The following is an 18,158-nucleotide window of genomic DNA, read 5'->3' on the forward strand; positions in this document are numbered from 1 at the left end:
CTTTGGTCCCGCTGTCCGTCCAGATTCCCGGCAACGTGTTGGGGACACGGCACTGTTGGAAAAGAGTCACAGAAGGCTAAAGGTCCTTTGAAGGGCGTTTGCTTCTTGCCTCCATTTTACAGATGAGAAAACTGAGGTCCAGGGAAGTGTTGGGAACCGCCTTACGCTGCACTTGTGAATTCTGCAAGCTGAGACCAGATCCAGCTCTTATTGTCATGGTTTAGGCACTCGTTCACTGAGCATTTATCTAGCGCCTGGATTTACTATGTCCTAAATGTATGTATGGTATGAAAGATAACCACAAATACATCAGAAGCAGCGAAACCGTGGCCATCGGAGACTTGGGCATAGAGTGACACAGTCCTGGGTTTGATTTGCTGCTTTGCTAGCTGGATGGCCTGGTGAAGCAGTTAACCTCTTTAAGCCCTAGTTTTCTCGTCTGCAAAACAGATTTAAAAAAAAAAAAAAGACCTACCTGCTAAAGTCACAGGGCTTAAATGAGATAAGGTGCACATTGCTTAGCATATAGCCTGCACTTGTAAGTCACTCAAACAAATACTCATGCAATGTTTTGAGAAGTCAAAAGTGCTAGGCTCACAGGTGTTCCTGAGACAATCACAGTTCTCATTTCCAGACAGAAGTTGGCTGCACCAGAGGGAAGGTACTTTCCCAAGCACGGCACTTGGGGAGACTCGCACAGCGTTACGTGACCTGGCAAGACAGGGAAAGGAGGAAATGGCCTCTGGTTATCTTTCCTCCTGCTGCCCTGTCCTCCCCCCTCCCTCTTCCCTTCCTCCCTGCCCAACTTTCATTGTGACTCATGGTGGCTGCAGAGATACATTGGGACCTCTTATCAGGGTGAAATATGTTCTGTGAGGTGGTGCAGTTTATGTTTTTCTTAGGCAGACAGGGCACAAGAAGCAGCAATGGAGTTAAGTGGATAAGAAGGAATAGTGGTTAAGCACCTAAGGTATTAGATTGGAGTCATCTGGAGTCACAGATGACCAGAGTTGAAGACCATCTGATACAATGATGGTCCCTCCTATTAAGGAAGCAGCAGTGAAAAACCGTGAAAGGTAACATGGCATCAAATTTTAGATTCAAGTTAGAGCCCTGGTTTTCTGTGTCCCCAAAGTTCATTTATCCATTCACATGCTGCTTTGAGGACCTTTTATATACTGCCAGGTACAGGGGTCTGCCTCAGTAAGCAGGGAAAGGGGAAAGGAAAATGGGAATTCAAGACTTCCAGTTTCTTTGTGCAGCTTCATGGATAGTGGTACCATTTAAGAAAGATGGTGTGTTTTGAATATATATTTTTAATGTGCCTGTGGAACTTCCATGGAAGACTTCAGGAGGCAGTTAGGAATATGGGTGCCAAGCATGGGAGAGAAGCCTGAAGATGCCCACTGGGGAAGGGTCGACAGAGAGGTGGTCCCTGAAGCTGCGGTGGGGCTGAGATGACTCGGAGCAGACAGGCTGAGAAGATCATAGGGGGGATGAGACCCTGACACACACCAGCTTCCAAAGACCAAATAGGGATCTTGAGGAGGCAGCAGAGAAGTGGGAAGAAAACTAAAAGAAACAAAAAGCGGCATCAAACAGTGCAAATGAGGAGACTGTTCAGGGTGAGGAGGTAGTAGGGAGTGGCAAATGACACGGAGAGGTCCAGGGCACCCGCCCTGGAATGTGCCTGCTGAGCTCAACAATGAGGAAGTTATTACTGACTCTGTGACTCCAGTTTCAGTGGGAACGTGAGAGCAGAAACCGAGTCCCAGGGGCTTAGAAGTCGATGGAGGCAGGCCAGAGGAGCAGCAGGGGGAGTGGGTACAGCCCACTGCTGCAGGAGAGCTGACTGGCAGGGAAGGGGAAGTTACAGCTGGACGTGAGTTTTTGTCATTGCCTTTCTATTGCGAGAAGCTGAGACGTGCTTAAAGGGTAAGGAGAAGCAGGAAGGGTTAACAGGCAGGACTAGGATGGGATCTCAGTAGAGCCTCCATAGGGGCAAATGAGAGGAGAGGGGATTCTGATCCCAGATGAACCAAAGGAAGGATTTCTCTCCCTTGGTTCTTTTCTTCTACCATGTGAGAAGAAGCAATGCATTGGGAAGGTTTAGAAACAGACTCAGGAGTTCTGCAAAGCAAGGTTCATCCGTGTCAGGATCTAGCCATGGCAGCCACCTGACCATCAAATGCACATTACCAGCCCCGTTTGCACGTAGAGTTGTGCCAAATGCCACACAAATCCTGTGAGATAGATGCTGTTATTCCCATGTCAGTCAGGTCTCCAGGTAGCAGGTGACTGAAACCCAGCTCGAACCAGCTAAACCCAAAATGGAACCTATTGGTTTGCTAAACTGCATCTACTGGCTTTAGGCATGGTTAGGTTTGGGGACTTGAAAGATGTCAGAAGGAATAGGGATTATTTTGAAGTTATCAGTGTGCTTTTCTCTTTTGCCTTTCGGAGCATATGAATTTAGTCTACTCAAGGCATTTATCTGCTGGTGGGAGAGGGGATGGAGAGTCTTTCCAGGAGGTATGCAAAGAAAAAGAAAACACTTAGCTTCTGACATTCAAAAACAGAGTTTGTAGCAAGACTATAGCCATGTAAGTCAAGCTCTTACCTTGAGAAAAATAACCCCTACATCCTATAACCTTCCTCTTTAGCAGATGAAGGACTGGATTTGGTAGACTAAACTTTGGGTTTTATGTATGGGAGGTCCAGACAGAGGGAGAAAGGGGGATTGTGGAAGGACACAAGCAGCAGAACAAGACCAGAGGCGAGAGAGGAGCAACTGGGTTAGGAGAGTAACAACTAGCCCTGCAAACATGGGAGGACCTTATCCCCTGCCATTTGCAGAATTATGAGAGGGATAGCCTGGGTAGTCTGGTGTTGGTCAGATAAACGGAGGCCCACAAAGGACTTTTTAAGCTATGCTAGGTCCCCATGTAGCTTTGAACCTACCTGGATGTAGCAGCAAACCTGTGTCCAGCTTTCCAGGACGATCACTGTGATAAGGCAACTCAGCGGTCCTGGCTGCAGGTGGAACCCTGGGACTAGGACTGATAGGGAGTCAGAAGCACCTAGAAGAGCAGAGAAGAGGCCACGTTAGCCGGGGAGCACTTCCTCAGACTTGAGTCTGTTCTTATCACTCAATTGTGTCCAACTCTTTGCAACCCCTTGGACTGTAGACCACCAGGCTCCTCTGTCCATGGGATTTCCCAGGCAAGAATGCTGGAGTGGATTGCCATTTCCTACTCCAGGGAATCTTCCCGATTAAGGGATCGAACCCATGTCTTCTGTGTCTCCTGCATTGTAGGCTGATTCTTTATCCACTGAGCCATCGGGGAAGCTGAGGGTGGACCACAAACTTGCCATCCACAGACTTCACATCAGAGGCTGGCAGCACATCCAGTCCAGGCAAAACGTGGACTTGTCCTGACATGGCCAGACATGGTGCATCTATGCCCAACAGTGGGTGCAAGGCCATGGGTTCCTTGTCTCTTAACACTGAGGAGAGACACAGAAACACAATCCCCACTTCTACCACTACCATATACATCTTGCAGGGATGATGACCAAAGCATTTAAAAATCAGGCTCAGGCCCTGACCAGTCTTAATGGAGTGCCCTGCTGTGTCCAAGATTAACGTCTTCATTGGTGGATTGTGGGAAGCTTAGGGAGAAGTCCCAGGGAGGGGGGCAAAGGGAGGTGCTTAGGGAACTCAAGGTAGCACTTGCTAACCAACAACTCCAAGTATATTTCAGTATTTTTATCAAAAATTTCAGTCACAGTGTACAGATGAATATTGGCCAGACACCATCATCTTTATCGGTGGAGGAGATGGGAAAGGCCATCTGATAAACTGAGCGTGTTCTCAAAGAGGATTTTGAAATCATTGGATTGTACCAAGATTTAAACTCATTTTAATCCTTACTAACCTGTGGAAGGCCAGATTGATTATGAGTAAACTAGAGAAATTACAATGTTAATACATCCAAGTTGCAGTGTGAGCTGAATTTACCTTTTGTCTACTTTCTTTTGTGTTGGCTTCACTCTCAGGCAGCAGCTCCCACTAGCAGTTCCAAAAGGCAAAACACATCTTTCTCAACAGCGCCAGCAACAATCCCAAACCAGGCTCTCATTGGCCCACCTTTACTCACGTCCCCATCTCTGAATCAATTCCTGATTGGTCAAGCCCAGATCACATGACTGTTCCTAACCTCAGGAACTGAGAATGGGGAAAGACATGGCTTTTCTCAAAAACAATCTGGATACCATTAGCAGAAATGCTGTACTGGTTGTTATGGAGGCAGGCGCAACAGAGGCACACCACGTCTCTTTTGGGAGGTTAACTTTCTCAAACTCTCAGCTTTGAGTGGAGCGTTTCCACAGCATGACGTGAACTGGCACTGTACACTTAGCCATAAATTGTTATCAGTGTAGATCGCTAATGTTGAAAAAAAATCACCAACTAGGGACTTCCCTGGAGAAGGAAATGGCAACCCACTCCAATGTTCTTGCCTGGAGAATCCCAGGGACAGAGGAGCCTGGTGGGCTGCTGTCTATGGGGTCGCACATAGTCGGACGCAACTAAGCAGCAGCAGCAGCAGCAGCAGGGACTTCCCTGGTGGTCCAGTGGTTAAGACCCCACACTTCCATTACAGGGACACAGGTTTGATCCCTGGTCAGGGAACTAGATCCCACATGCTGCAGCTGAGAGTTCACAAGCCGTGACTAAAGATCCCACATGCTGCAACAAAGACCAAAAGTCCCGAGAGCCCTGGATAAGGCTCAGTGCAGCCACATCAATAAATAGAAACATTAAAAGGAAAAAGAAAATCATAAACCGAGGCAGAATTTTTCTCTTCTTAAATTTTCTTACCATAATAACTAATTTCTGATCATTGAATTTGAGGAACATAATCAACAGAATGTCTAGTGTGGTTTAAAGCTTATACAATCCATTGTTGTTATTGCTCAGTCCAACTCTGTGACTGTAGCCTGCCAGTCTCCTGTGTCCGTGGGATTTCTCAGGCAAGAATACTGGAGTGAGTTGCCATTTCCTTCTCCAATACAATCCATAAAGAGTTCCATTTAGAAATTGTTTGGTCTCTCCTCTTTTGAATGTGACAACTGTCTTACTTTTTCTCTGTGTATTATTTCCTCTTTTAAAAGTAAATTACCCATCTCCTAAATCCAAGGGAAACTAGATAATTAGTTGTCACCTATTTATTAAAAAAAAAGAAAAAGGCTTTTTGTAATAAATACAAAGTTTAATTATCCCAGGAGAGATAGTAAAGACAGTGTCAGCTTTTCATCACAGACTTTTATTTTCAATATCCTAAAACACTCCAAATTATTTTTTAAAAAAAATCAGCCCTCAGTAAAAGGAGATATTTAAGGTCTAGGGAGAGAAAACATAGTCATCAATTTTACTCTAAAATTTATGCTCTTTTTTGGAAGGAGTATTAGTCCATAAAGAAATATCTAAAAATTTATGACATATAAAACTTAAATCTCAGAGTTGAAAAACTCTTCAGAAAAAAAATCATTAATCACAATAAGGAAAAATAAACTCATCACACCCTGGCATTTGAGTCACATAATTAATTCAGAAGGGGCTGCCTTTCTCGAGTGAAACGCAGGCATTCGTTTATTCATCAAATATTTGTCATATCCTTCGTAACTTCTATGTACCATGCTGGGCACTGGGATGTGAAGATGAGCAAGGTGGGCTCATGTCTGGGAAGGAGAGAGATAGTAGGGGAGGGGTTATGACAGCTGAGGGCTTACGGAAGGGAACACTCCTTTTTCAGCCGGGTGGACGGCTCAGAGGCTCATCAGGATAAGAAGCTGCTTGAAGGCATTGCCTTTCCCACGGTGCCCAGTGCAGTGCTGAGAAGCCCTTGTAAGACAGTTTATTGCCCCAACTAAGATGGAGATGGTGCGGAAATTCTCTTTGGCAGCCCTGAAGCAGCTGGGCTCTGTGACAGCTGAGAAACGAGAGCTCCTGGTCTTCCCAACACCTCGGGGTGTGCTCTCTGGTGCTGCCTGCCAAGGCCTTGAGCATTCCAGTCATCCACCCGACAGAGTTATGGGGTACCCACCGTGGGCCAGGCATTCAAGCAAAGCAGACTCAGAGCTCAGGGAGCTCACTTCTCCGGGAGAGCAGGGGACACATAGTACATCAAACTGGTGATAAGGGCCGTGGAGAACAAGAAAGAATGGAAGACAGGGAGTATGAGGAGGGGACTGTGTGGTATAGAATAGGGTCTCTGAGAAGTACAACAGAAGACTCAGTCCCCTCCCTTCATCCAGCCCTTGCATTACCTGAGCACCCAAGAACCATGGCTGCTGGTATAATAGGAGCCCACCAAAGAAAGTGACAAGTCACCTGACCCCAGGAAGTGGCCAGCTCAGGAAGACAGGCTGTGCATGCCCTCCCTCTCCAAAGATCTGATGAGTGGAACTGGTACAGCCCAATTTGGGGACAGTCAAGAGAGCTCATGCCTGGGGAGGACATGGGGTCATCTTTTCTGGGGTCAGGAGAAGGTTTGTTAAGATGGAGGGAGGTCTCCTGGCAGCATCTTGGGGTAAAGGGCATCCAGCTGCCAAGAAAAACTTTGGCAAAAGGCTGAGATAGAAAGACAAGGTCCAGGACAGGAGGGCAGGGCCAGGACTGGATGTGGGGCCCTCCTGGGAACTGGAGTGTCAGTGAGGAAGGGGGACAAAGGCCAGGTCACTGGAATGGGCTGGGAGGGACAGCTGTGTTGAGGTAACACAGGGGGACACAGGCCCCAGCCCTCTGAGAGCCCGGCTACTCTGGGGGAAGAATGAGAAGATCTCAGGGTCAAATAGGCTGGAGCAGGGGGTTGGCATGGCCTTCCCAGGTGGCACTAATGGTAAAGAATCTGCCTGCCAATGCAGGAGACATAAGAGACACAGGCTGGATCCCTGAGTCAGAAAGATCCCCTGGAGGAGGAAATACAGCCGACACCAGTATTCTTGCCTGGAGAATCCCATGGACAGAGGAGCCAGGCAGGCTATAGTGCATGGGGTCACAAAGAGTCAGACACGATTGAAGCAACTTAGCACGCACGGCACGAAGAGGGTTGGCGTAGGTGGCCACGTTGTAGGGGCTGTGGGAACCGAGGGATGTGTGTTTTTCTCAGATCTACTAACCCTGGCTAAGGTGTCTCTTTGCTGTAGCCAAGACCTGCTTGTTCTCTCATCTTTCTAAGCACTGCGGTGCTTTTAACCATGAGCCAAATAATACGGAAATAAATCTCAAATCTAATGGGAGGGAACTAAGGAGGGTGAAATGGCAAGGAATCCCCAATTTTTTATGCCGAAAGCATAAATCCTAACAGAAACCAAGCAGAAGGAGACTAGAGCCTCTGGGGAGGAGAAAAGTACGTACAGTAAACCGTGACCGGCACATCGTGCCCCGCTGTGAGGACGCCAGGGTCAGAACAGCGTGTCAGGTTGCCACTTTGATCGTGGGATCTGGATCAGAGAGAACATGGGATTTGGACTTATGCTCTGGGTTTGGCTGCCTGCCCATGCTGGCTGCGTGACCTCGGGTGAGTTCCTTTCCCCTCCAAGCCTTCCTTTCTTCAATGATGCAGCGGGAGCCTGCGTGTTGCAGCCTGCACCACCAGGATTCGGTCCTGTCTGCCCAGTTAGTGGGGAAACCCTGGGGCTTGTAGGGAGCTGCCAGGAGCCCAGTGTGGTGAGCTCACCAAAAGGGCAGAGCATCCAGGTCCAAGAATGGAGTAGGTTTGAGTATGTTGTGCTCACAGCGGCTGATCTATTCTGGGCCCTATCCCCTGTTGGAGCCAAGTCTGATTCCTAGGCAAAGCCATCTCTAAAAGTGAACAGATTGTCTACAGAGGTAGTAATACAGGCTCATGGTCATAGGAACCCTGAAAAGGAGCATAACGGGGAGAAAGTCATCTTCTCCGCAGTGCAGGCTTGCCAGAGCAAAAAGGCAGAGAAAGGAAAGGGGTGGGCCTGGCTCCCAGCCACCGACCTGTTGGTGAGAAAGGGTAGGACATCTCACCTCAGGGTCTCCCCCAAAGTATAGGGTGCAGGGCGCTTTGCTGGGACTAAGTTCTATGTAAAAGTTGGTGATAACCAACTAATATCTGGATTATTAGTTTTGATGTGACTTCATTTGCCCTACATGATGAGCGCATCTTGAGTAAAACCTACCTCTTGGGGATCCCTCGAACCTTCCGCAGGCCAGAGCCTGGACATGGCTAATGCACAGCAAATGTCAGATTCACCCCAGAAACCACCTGGGAGCCCATGGGCCCCTTGGAAGACTGTTCAGGACCCCTGGTGTGTCAAGAGTGGCACAGCATTCCCAGGGCAAAGATTTGTAATCAGAAAGTAACCTAACATGTATCTTTGAGCACCTACTATGTGCCAGGGAGGCATATATGCTAAGAGGGATTTGAATTCTTTTTTTTCTCAGCACTTTACAAAATACTTTGATATGCATTTATTCATATTAGTCTTTACAACCTATCAATGTAGGATCCCCATTTACAGGTGAGAAGACTGAGTTTCAAAGAGGCTAAGTAATTTATCCATAATGACCCAATTAATACAGGGTCCAGTGGGGCTCAAACTCATCTTTTCTTTGGTGTGAAGCTGAGACCAAAGTGATGAAAAAAGGAGGGGAAAACCAAGCAAATGCTAAAACTTGAGGTTCTGATAGGAAGAGCTAGAGAAATCAGCGGGAACTGGAGCTGGACTCGGGGTGGACGGCAGCGGGTGGGTGTAGGATGGAGGCCAATTGTGGGGAGGGCTGGGCTCCCGGGGCATTGCCTGGAGCTGCCCTCTGGTTTGTTACACTTCACAGAGAATTTTTAGACTTTCCAAGAGGAAACTGCAACTCACTCCTGCCTCTCTGAAAGTGACCATGGACACTTTGCTCCTGATGTTCTGTCTGAGCGTCCAAACCACCTCTCCCCACGTCAGCAGCTGCTGGTCGCACGCTGTGTATCCTGCTCACTTCTCAATCCTGCTGGAGGATTATCGATGATATTCCAAAAGGAAAGCCATCTACTGAAATGTGTCACTATTAGGACATTAGTAAGCCAGGAATGATGCTCATTTCAAATTGCAGGAGGGAAAGGAAGAGTCACAGAAAGAAACACACCCCTATGGGTCAGACTCTGTGCTGGCAACTTTCACATTTGTGATCTCTGTTCATACCCACTACCATGTTATGTGGATGATCGTATCAGTTCCACCCTGGCAGTTGAGGAAACAATCGTTCAGAGAAGTAAAGTAACTTGGCCAAAGTCGCATAGCTAACAAGTGGCGAACCTATTGTTTGAATCCAGTTCTGACTTCCAATAAACCACACTTAACAGCCTGTGGAATTCAGGTGGAATTAAGAGGACCAATAAACACAGTTGAATGGACAAGAAAACTCTTGACCCTGCTTTTTATTAATTCAGTGTATAAACATTGCTGTTTCAAAATTACTAGCTTGGAGTTTTTAAATAGTGAAGTGCACGGGATTCATGGAATCCTAACAGTTAGAACTTGATGCTGACTGAGGTGCCACCAGAGGACCTTAAAAGGAGGTGATGGCTTCCACCTATGAACTTTCATTTGTGAAAGTGCCTTTTTTGAAAATGGGGCCCCTCTTGCACTGAGCAGAGAAAGCGGTAGAGATTCTCAGATGAACCTGCCTGATTCCTTCAAACTCTGTTGAATATAAGTGTCAAAGTTTGACACATTCTAACCACTTTACCTTCTTTGGCGACTCCGACCCTGAGGAAGAGAGTAGGAAACTGGTTTCTGCTTGACAGGAACAACGTGAGACGGAAAAGACCTCAGACGCTGAACGGGTTTCTGACAGTTCTTCAGAAGAAAGCAACTTCTGCCTGTTCGGTTCAATCTGAGTCCAGGTGAGTCACCGCATTTTCAGTCAGGCAAGTATTTTAAGACACGAGGAATCTAAGCCAGAACTGGCAAAGAAAGGTGATGGATGGATTATCACCATTCACTTGGATGGTTTTCGCGGTGCTGGAAAAACCATTTCCAGCTGGAGTCTGGCTCACTATTGTTTTGCTGGTGGCCACCCTGACACCAGCATTGGACAGGGTGCATGCCCACACACACCTGCACCAGACACCCACTCTAGAGGCTCACGTCGGTTGGTCTGTGGTTCATGGGCTGTGCTCATGTGGATGGTAAACTCCCTCCCTGACGTCAGCTCGCAGGGAGCCAGCATGACCCCACCCCCACCCCCTGAGACATCACTGGATGTTTTGGAACAGAGTCAGCAGCTGCAGGAACCACCTCACCTGCTGCTCCTTGGTTCAAGGTGTGGCTCTGGAAAATACCCCATCCCTGTCTCTATGATTCAAGGCTCAGATCTCCTGTTAATCCAAGGGCAAAGAAGAGCATCAAGGTCTCCGGGAGCTGGGGAGAGGGGCAGAGGTGCTGCCCACGGGAAATGACTGGAGCCCATGGTCAGGCTTACGTAGGCACTGCCTGGGGGTACAACCTGCCCTCCTGGTACCTACCTTGCAAAGCTCTGCCTGGCTGCACTGAAGGGGGCCCAGAGGCTCTGAGCAGGAAAGTAGGGTGTCCTACACTTTGGGGGCCATCAGGATGCACTGTGCTTCCCCTTCCGATGTCCCACAGGGCTGCCCCTCTCTCTCTGGCTCCTCTTTCACCCACTCTTTTAGGGAGAGGGGCCAGAGGTGGAGAAGGACACTGTAGTGGGGTTGGGGTGGGGGTGGGGTAGGAGCCACCATGCTACTTGGATTCTCCTGAGTCACTTTAATTAAGCTAAGCCTTTATATAAATGCGATAAACAAGCAAACACCATACCTGTGCTCTGCAATCCCCTCCCCCAGACTCGCAGTCAAAGTCTGGGGAGCAGCCTTACTTTGATTAAGGGCCCAAGTGATTGGGCTGCAGGTGATCCTGGGTCACATTTGGAGAAACACTGAGGGCAGAAATGAGCCAGCAAGTGGATGGGTTCCAGCTAGTGTGAGAGGTAATTCATCCAGTGTCTTAAAACAGTGGCAGGGGCTGGATTGTGATCCACCCTCCAAATTCATGTATTTAAGTCCTAACTCCCCAGACCTCACTCAGAATGTGAAAGTATTTATAGAGACAGAGACTTTAAAGAGGTAATTAAGTGAAGATAAGGTCTTTAAATGAGCCCTAATCCAATGTGACTGGTAAGAAAAGATTAGGACCCAGGCATGCACAGAGGTAAGACCATGTGAGGACAGGGGAGGCCGTCAGCCATCCGCAAGCCAGAGATGGGCCTCCGAAAAAACCCGCAGACGCCTTGATCTCAGACTTCCCGCCTCCAGAATGGTGGGAAAATAGATCTCTGGTGTTTAAGCTACTCAGTCTGTGGTACTTTATTATGGCAGCCCCACCAAACCAGTACAAACAGGAGACCTGGTTTCACTGAATAATCCTCGCAGAAGGTAGAGAGAGCTTCAACTTATACTGTATGAACAAGGCTAGCTTAAGGACCTAAGGACACGAGTCCCAGCCCTGGTGCATCAGCGGTAACTCAGGCTACACAGAAAGCACAGCTTCTGCTGTCAGACGTGCCTGCACTCAAAGGCCAGATGCTTCTCTTCTGGTTACCATCTGAGTGATTTAAACAAGACAGTCATTATTTTTAAAAAAAGAATATATGTACTTAATGCTTATTGTTGTTTCGTCGCTAAGCTGTGTCTTACTCTTTTGTTGTGATCCCACAGACTAGAGTCCTCTAGACTGGAGCCCCCATAAACCAGACTCCTCTGTCCATGGGATTTTCCAGGCAAGAATACTGGAATGGGTTACCATTTCCTTCTCAGGCAGATCTTCCTGACCCAATGATCGAGCCTGTGTCTCCTGGATTGCAGGCAGTTTCCTGCATTGTAGGCAGATTCTTTACCGATTGAGCCACCAGTATTTCTATAGTGAGATGTATATGGTGTGTAAATAAAGTAGCTTGTGTCAACTCAAGACAGGGTTTTCTATCAGGTGAGTTTATTACAGATCAGATTTTGCTGCCAAATGAGTTATAAATATAATTTTTGGTCTTTAGAGCTTTTAAGGTTTTGAAATTATATTCTCCCTGTTTCTTCAGATGAAGACACCAAGGCACAGGTTGGTGAAATAATGTCCACGTTCATTACCTTGTGGGAGGTGCGACTGGTCTACCAATGAGGCAGGCTGGCTTCAGAGTCCATGCTCCTCACGACTACCTGGATGTGCCCTCGGAGTTGCCTACTTCTCAGCATCTGACCCATCTGAAGAATACAGATCATGTCCAGCTTGCAGCCTTGCTCTAAAGACCAGCTGCAATGTAGGTTAAGTTCTGTTGTGGGCTGAATTATGTCCCCCCACCAAATTCATATATTAAAACTTTAACTGCAATACCTCTGAATATAATCTTATATGGAAATAGGGTCATTGCAGATAACAATTAGCTAAATAAAGATCATTTAAGGTGGATCCCTAATTCAATCTGACCAGTGTCTTTATTTAAAGAAAAGCTATTTGAGACTTCCCTGGCAGTCCAGTAGTTGACTTCACCTTCAATGCAGGGCACACAGGTTCAATCCCCGGTTGGGGAATTAAGAACCCACAGGCCATGCAGCATGGCTAAAAAATAATAATAATAAAAATAAAAAATAAGCAAAGCGGTTTGGACAGAGACAGACATGTTCTCAGGGAGAATGCACATGACTATGAAGGCAGAGATCAGGGTGATGCTTCCGCAAGCCAATGAGAGCCCAAGATTGGCAGCAGAGCACTGGAAGCTAGGGGAAAGGGGCATGGAGTGGCTTCTCTCACTGGCCCTCCGAAGGAACCGACCCTGCCAACACCTTCATCTCGAACTCATAGCCCCCAGGACTGTGAGACAAATTGCTGTTGTTCAAGGCCCCCAGTTTGTGGTACCTTGTTATGGCCACCCTAGTAAACTAGTGTAAACTTTTAACACAACCACTGTAAGTCAAGTTCCGAGTGAGAGACCAACAGATGCTAGATAATCCCGCTTATTATCTTTATGATGGAGGCTTCAGATTCTTCGTGGAAAAATAATCCACCAATTAAGTGATCTCTGAGGCCTCTTCCACTTTTCATGTTTAATTTTCCATGATTGTAACATGAGGGTAATTCAGCTCCACTTGTCACTTGCACCGGTGGTCCAGTTCCTACAGCTGTTTTGAAAATTTCCTTAGCTGTTTTGAAAATGGGCGAATGGGGAGGTGGTCCTGATAATCAAAACAAAGCAAAGCAAGGAATTTCTTTTCCTGTTTTATGGGTTACATCATTGTACATTAAAACCGACAACATGTGGGCCCTTGTTTGCCCTCTGATGTTCCTGCTTGTATCAGCAGCTCAATCAGCCATGGGGTTTTCTGAACCCCTTTCCCTTGTGTCTTCAGGTCTGCTGAGGTTAACCCACATGGTTGTTGGGCTGCCAATTCTGCAGAGGAAAGCAGAAATCTCAGTTAGAGGTTGTTTCCTATGGGCTAAGAGTGTATCACTGGAACCCTGTTTAGACCTGGAGTGTTGGATTCTTCAGGTGGAAACATGTCCCTGCACTGCCATGTCACTGAGCAAGTAAGAGCTGCTTTCAGAGAGTCTGAGAGGCTGTTGAACACTTTTCCTGTTCTCAGGAGGAGGCCTGGTGGCCCCAGTGTAGGGAAACAGGTAAAACGCTGAACAGTTTCCCTCAAGGTGCAGAGATGGGTCTCCCATTGCCAAGCCGAGTCAACTCTTTTGGCCTCTGCCTGTTAGATTCTACAGATCAAGTCAGAAGGTGATTTCCTATAGGTGGGGTGTGGCCCCCAGCCCCCCATCTGTGGCAACAGGACTTCAATGGCCGTGTGTGTTCAGAGAAAGGACTTCAGGTTCCTTCAACACTCCTTTGCACCTGTTCTCAAGGCTGCTTCTCTGATGCCCTGTCAGCCTCTCAGACTTGGTCCAGTGGGCTGCTCCCCACTGGTTTCCTGGAAGAGCTTCCTCCACAAACCAGAAGGCCTCTCTCACCTCCCTGAAACCCAGGCCCTGTCCTCTGCTAAAACCTCTGCTTAAGGCTTTTTTTAGGAGAAGTGTGCCTTTTCTTGGGCTTCCCAGTTGGCTCAGTGGTAAAGAATCTGCCTGCCATTTCAGGAGATACGGGTTCCATCCCTGTGTTGGGAAGATCTCCTGGAGGAGGAAATGGCAACCCATTCCAGTCTTCTTGCCTGAGAATCCCATGCACAGAGGAACCTGGCAGGCTACAGTCCATAGGATCTCAAAGAATCGGACATGACTAAGTGACTGAGTGTGCACACACACATGTGCCTTTTCTTATCACAGCTGCAGCCTGCTGGAATTCAAAATGGCTGCAGAGTGACAGGTTTTACTTTGAGGCTCTCAAGGTTGGTGATTCCATCTAGTACCAACATGGGAGGTTTAATTAAGCAAGAGCAAGTGCCTAGTAGTGGAGCTGCTTAGGGATACAAACCACATCTTGTTCAAGCCCAGAACTTGGCACATAGTAGATGATCAATAAAATCGTTTGTTGGATGACTGCATCTTTGTTTTCTTTCTTCTTCAGAAACGTGTCTGACGTGTTATCTCTAGAATCATGACAGCAGACAGGGTTGTAGGATGCTTCTGCTGTGTAATAGCTCTCATGGATCATGTCCAAGGAAGAGGTCCCGTGGCCAGGAGGCAGAGGTCCAGGTCTGGCCCAGCCATTATCCAAGAAACCCTGGGATCTTCAGCCTCCCTGGGCCTCAGGGTCCTCTGCTGCAGCATGGAGGTCACCCTGTCTTCTCTGCCTGCCTCCCTGGATGGTTATGAGAACATGACACAAGAATGGATGTGACAATTCCCTGAAAACTTCAAAGACCATGCCAAAGGTATTATTTTTATTGTTTTTGTTGTAATAGATATTGTAGAGTTGAGCTACTCATAATTAATTTTTAAAATTTTATTTATTTACTTGTTATTTTTGGTGGCAGTGGGTCATCATTGCTGTGCATGGGCTTTCTCTAGTTGCAGTGAGTGGGGGCTACTCTTTGTTACAGTGCATGGATTCTAGGTGTGCAGGCTCAGTAGATGTGGTGCATGGGTTTAGTTGCTCCATGGTATGTGGGATCTTCCCGGACCAGGGATCAAACCCATGTCCCCTGCATTGGTGGGTGGATTCTTGACCACTGGACCACCAGGGAAGTTCCTTGTAATTATTTTTGACCTTTATCTCTTTTCTTCTACAAGTTCATGCTTGGGAACCAAAACCAGGTTTACCTCCTTCCCCAGCTAAAGAAATATCCATATTTTTAATCCAGGCACTGTCAAATGCTGGCCTCCTTGAAGCTCAGTCATCTATTTGGTCAACATCACAGGTGGCGAGGGACAAGTTAAGTCACAGAAGACTGGCTGACAAATAGTTGCCAAAGCCATTAAGAACGGAAACAGTACAGCCTTCTCCCCAGAAGGTCATGCTTCTCTGTGGCATCATTGAGCTGTCCTGAGAGCCCTGGGTCTGCTCTAGACAGAGCAGCCCAGGGAGGAGACAATTCATTAGGAACAGCCAGCCAGGGGCCAGCAGAGCCTGGGCGGGACCCCCACCTCCTGTCTTCCGAGCGCTTACTCTACTCCCCACGCTTCTCGAGGGATTGATGGATGAGGCCACGGTAGGTGGTGCTTTGCCTCCTCTGTCTCCTGTTGCTAAGGTAACCAAGTGAGATGAAACAGAAGGAAACCCATGATCTTGCTGCCTCCACCCATGTGTCCAAACAGCCCCCATTTCAGCCAGAGATTCACAGTCAGGCCAATCGATTCCGGCTGAGCATGTGTTTTGGGGTCAGGGACAACGCCCCGAGGAAAAACGCCTGAGCTGGGTGGCAGCCAATACTCTCTGAATGCTCTTCTTGGGCAGACGAGGTGTTGCAGCTGGGGTGGGGTGAGGGGTAGAGGTTGAGGGATCGAAATGTTTCCAATGTGCAGTTGTCAATATGTGATATGGCTGGAATTGTCCAAGGCCTGGGTACCAGCTGCCTGTCCTTGGTTTACTCAGGGAATCTATAGACCAAGAGGGCAGAGGGCATAGCCTCTAACCCTCACCTCTGGAATCTGTGTCTCTAGCTTTCCCACGTGCACCCAAGATGGAACCCCTACCCCAAGTTTTCAGATGAGAGCCCTTCTTAAGGATCAGCATGGTACCGTGGGGAGGAAGGCAAGGTCGGCTAGGAAAGAGGGAGCTCCTTGTAGGCCACAGAAGTGGGGAGCTGCTCAGGAGAGAGGAGAGGGGAGGGGAGAAGGGAGGAGAGGAGAGAAGAGGGGAGGGGAGGTGCTGGGCTGACCATACAGATGACCACTGCAAGGTCTCTCCAGCTCCAAGGCCCAACTCAATGGTGACCTTCTCCAAACGCCTTTTCAAATCCACCTGGGCTGGAAATACCACTTTCCTCCTTTTTACTCACCCAATGTTTTCATCTGCACCTCCCTGTGCACTTAGCACCTTATACCTTATATGCACCTTTTGAATTACTTTCGTTACACAAATACTAATATATGCCCGTTGAAGGAAACACAGACACCCACAAAGAAGAGACTTAAAAACCACTCAAATCTACCCCGTGGAGGTGATCACTGTCACCATTGGGGGATGTAGCCCAATTTAGGTTCAGGTCTCTCTTCTCTGCCAACATTCAGCTCTTCAACAACCAAGTCTAAACCTCACCTCCTCTCTGTGTACCCTCACAGCTAGCACAGAGCTTCCCTTCCACAGGCAATGGTTCATGCATTTTAAATGAATGGATGAATAAACAAGGAACAGATAGATGGATAAGTGGACAGAAGGTGGAAGAAAAAGTTCTCTTACCCAGAAGTAGCCCCAGTGAAGGAACCAAGAAGGGAAGAGAAGGTATCAGCCCCTAGAAGACCCCTGAGCCCCCCCGCCTCCCCAGCCCCTCTGCTCCCATCAGAGCAGAGTCAAGGCCAGGAAGTGAACGTGCACAGAGAATGGGCCAGGTCTGGACAATAATTATTAGTGGAAAGATAAAGATGAAGCCCGATCCCTGCCGTGTGGCTTGGAAACGTCAGCCACGGCTTGAGGGAAAAGAGGATTCATGGAAACAGCCAAGTCAAGGTTGCCACATGTGTGCAGTATTTTAGGCTCAGCAAGCAATCTGGCAAATTCAAAGCCACCCGTAAATGGGTTCCAAGAAATCTGATTTCAGCAGCGCCGGGGACATGGGCATATGTCCCCATGACTTGCCCCTCACTGGGTTGGAGATTATCATTGATTTATCTGGAGCAGAAACAGCAGGATTCCACATTACGTCTTGGAAGGTGGCCGGGGCAAAGGCAGAGGATTAACAGACCTTTATTATTAATTCCAGTACCACAACTCCCCATGGGTTCTGCAGCAAATCACAGGCTCTCTTAACAGAAGTTTCTCTGTGTTTAAGTGGAGCTAATGTTTTGTTTTTTTTCCTAAATGGGGCTTGTCCTCATTCCTAACTATAAAGACAACTTCAAAGTCACAAATATTCATTAATCACGCACGAGTCCAGAGCACACGAGGTGCTACAGGAGAAGCAAAACAAGTCGGACAGTCCCTCTATTTCAGTCACATGAGCATCAAACATGTACTCGGCACACTCCTTCCATGTGCCAAACACTGAGCACGTTGTGGGTCTTAGAGCACAAACAGTGACGATCCTGATTTAAAAGTGGAGGGATGAGCCTCGGGGAGGTTAGACAACTTCCACAAGCTTTCTGAAGCCCCACAGTTTGCAAGAGACTTGGGGTTAGAATAAAAGGAAAGAATCTGACAGTTTGTTATTTTTGGTATCATTTTAGTGCCATTTAAGTAGCCTTAGAAATGCTCAGCCAACAGTTGTGTGTGCCTCCCTCTCACGGGCCCAGAACAAGCCACAGTTCATGTCAGGGGAGTGAGGAGGAGGTCTGCCCTCATCCGCTCTCCTACTGGTATGTGCAGATGTCAGCCAGGCTCTGCTGGGTGCTCATTCACAGCGATCTGCTCATGCCTGCTCGCCACCTGGTGCCCAGAGATGGCCCCAGTGCAGGGGATGCTCTTTGGTCCAAAATCAGCAGCAATGAGCAGGAGAGGAAGTCTTGCTCCCAACTTGAGTCTTTTTCCCCTT

General features: G+C 47.8%; 1 long non-coding RNA gene across 1 annotated transcript; it reads left to right on the forward strand.

Moving 5' to 3' along the window:
* The first annotated feature begins 6,824 nt into the window (after window positions 1-6,824).
* LOC145538500 (uncharacterized) lies at window positions 6,825-17,825 on the forward strand. Its single transcript, XR_014076948.1, has 6 exons — window positions 6,825-7,583; window positions 8,870-9,929; window positions 12,131-12,349; window positions 14,597-14,903; window positions 15,333-15,680; window positions 16,753-17,825. It is a non-coding gene; the product is annotated as an uncharacterized LOC145538500 (long non-coding RNA).
* The last annotated feature ends 333 nt before the right edge of the window (window positions 17,826-18,158 follow it).

This window comes from Giraffa tippelskirchi, chromosome 2, assembly GCF_054371585.1.
Source record: "Giraffa tippelskirchi isolate mGirTip1 chromosome 2, T2T-mGirTip1v1.2.pri, whole genome shotgun sequence".
Classification (NCBI taxonomy): domain Eukaryota; kingdom Metazoa; phylum Chordata; class Mammalia; order Artiodactyla; family Giraffidae; genus Giraffa; species Giraffa tippelskirchi.